The sequence below is a fragment of the Anguilla rostrata genome, chromosome 3 (genome assembly GCF_018555375.3).
Source record: "Anguilla rostrata isolate EN2019 chromosome 3, ASM1855537v3, whole genome shotgun sequence".
Taxonomy (NCBI): Eukaryota; Metazoa; Chordata; class Actinopteri; order Anguilliformes; family Anguillidae; genus Anguilla; species Anguilla rostrata.
The window spans coordinates 5,202,682-5,205,181 of NC_057935.1; the positions used below are offsets into that span (position 1 = coordinate 5,202,682).

A 2,500-nucleotide genomic window follows, 5' to 3' on the forward strand; every position below is an offset into this window, starting at 1 on the left:
CTGTGTGCTGTAGTTGAGCGTATCAGAGGCAGGGCTGATGCTGCTGTGTTTGCAGGTTGGGTATGCGTGTGACGCTGCACAGCGCCCCCTAGCTTACAGGAGGGGTTTCAGAGCCTGGGGGGTTGCTGCTGGAAAGGGAAAGCGGAGTTGGTTTAGTGCGCCAGGCCTCAGATAAGGTTGATCTCTGTAACCCGTTGCTGTTTTCATTTAGCGGTAGTGGTGGGGGGTTGGGGGGGTGGCGGGGGGGGGGGGGGGGGGGGGGGGTTACTGGCTCCCTGTTCCAGCATCGCCGCCTCAGCAGTATTGCGGTCACTCGTCCTGCAGAGTGATTGACTGCAGAGTTTCCGTGTGAAAGAGTGTGGGGGTGAAGAGAAGTCACAGGCACACACATACACTCACACACACACACACATGCATGCACAGACACACACACACACGCACACGCACAGCAGGTTTTTTCCCCCTCTCATTCCTCTCTCTCTCTCTCTCTCTCTCTCTCTCTGCGTTTGTAAATCCTGTTTGACACAGGGCTATTTTTACTCCTGGCTCCCTGACTGGGCTCCAACCATCTGGGCTCATCCAGTCTGTGAGTCACTCAGTCTGCTGGCTTACCACTGCTGTCTGCGTCCAGAAGAGACGCGGCTAACGCACGCGTGCACACACACACACACACACACACACACACATATACACGCTCATGCACACACACTCACATACACGCATGTGCACACACACACACTCACATATGCGCACATACGCGCACACATGCACGCATGTACATGCACGCTAGTGCACACACACGCACACTCAGGCCTGCTTTAGCCCTGTGTCACCCTTAACCCCTCCCCCGACCCCCCCCCACCTCACCCCTGTGACCTGTGAGAGCGCTGTGCCCCCCCCCCAGCTATCAAAGCCGTGACCAGATGACCCTGAACACCCCCACACAATCGCATATTCAGCAAATATAGTAACCCTTTTGTATGAACTCTAAGAGATTCCAGATGCTCTAGTAGTTGCCTGTGCGCTTTGCTTTTCGAATGTCCGTGTGTGTGTGCATGCGTGCATGCGTGTGTGTGTGTGTGTGCGTGTGTGTGCATTTCGGTGAACAGTGCACATTTGAGTGTGTGTGTGTGTGTGTGTGTGATTATCTTTTACATCTGTGCAAGAATTGCAGCTAAGGTATGTGTTCTCCAGGTACAGGAACAGTATGTGCTGTAGATCTGCAGCGTTTAATCGGGTCTGTAAGAACAGTATGTACAGTGCTGTAGATGTGCAGTATTTAATGGGGTCTATGAGAACAGTATGTACTGTAAGATCTGCAGCGTTTAATAGGGTCTGTTCTGTGGCCTGGAGAACAGGGTGTGCTGCAGATCTGCAGCGTTTAATAGTGTCTGTTCTCTGGACTGTAAAGTAAAGGGTGTGCTGCAGGTCTGCAGCGTTTAATAGGGTCTGTTCTCTGGACTGTAAAGTAAAGGGTGTGCTGCAGGTCTGCAGCGTTTAATAGGGTCTGTTCTCTGGACTGTAAAGTAAAGGGTGTGCTGCAGATCTGCAGCGTTTAATATGGTCTGTTCTCTGGACTGTAAAGTGAAGGGTGTGCTGCAGATCTGCAGCGTTTAATAGGGTCTGTTCTCTGGACTGTAAAGTAAAGGGCGTGCTGCAGATCTGCAGCGGTTAATAGGGTCTGTTCTCTGGACTGTAAAGTAAAGGGCGTGCTGCAGCTTCTGCAGCGTTTAATAGGGTCTGTTCTCTGGACTGTAAAGTAAAGGGTGTGCTGCAGATCTGCAGCGTTTAATAGGGTCTGTTCTCTGGACTGTAAAGTAAAGGGTGTGCTGCAGATCTGCAGCGTTTAATAGGGTCTGTTCTCTGGACTGTAAAGTGAAGGGTGTGCTGCAGATCTGCAGCGTTTAATAGGGTCTGTTCTCTGGACTGTAAAGTGAAGGGTGTGCTGCAGATCTGCAGCGTTTAATAGGGTCTGTTCTCTGGACTGTAAAGTAAAGGGTGTGCTGCAGATCTGCAGCGTTTGATAGGGTCTGGCTCAGGCGGAGAGCATTCCTGCCGTGGGTTCTATTTCTGCGCAGTGTTTTTTAATGTCTTCCTCTGGCTGTTTCGGGTTCTGTGTCTGTTCTGTCTCGTGTTTCGCTGGGTCCTTGTGTTTCACGCCTTCGACCGGCGCGTCGGCGCGTTCGCTCGCCACGGAGTCAGTCTCCCCGCGTTTCCGTGTTACCCGTTCGCGGAGTTTACTGAAGGTGCTCCAGTGTTTGAAGCGCTAGCAGTGCTTCGCTAGCTGGTGGCGGCTGTTTTTAATACACAACTCCAGATTACAACCTGCTAATTTTCTGAGTTTTTTTTTTGTTTTTTTCCCCCAGCAAAAATGTGTAGTAGTCCTCTTTTGTCTGCTTGCCTGAAGGAGCGTGGGGTATGTTTGAAGTTTGGTAGGAAGAAAAGCAAGAGAGAGAGATCAAAAGGGAGGGGGGGAGATTCTACTGTTTTTCCTCACTTT

The 2,500-nt window shown here is 51.2% G+C and overlaps 1 protein-coding gene across 1 annotated transcript in view; it reads left to right on the forward strand.

The window, feature by feature from the left end:
• Nucleotides 1-2,500, forward strand: part of LOC135249700 (lysine-specific demethylase 6B-like) — an 85,390-nt gene that overhangs the window by 25,896 nt on the left and 56,994 nt on the right. The window lies entirely within an intron of this gene.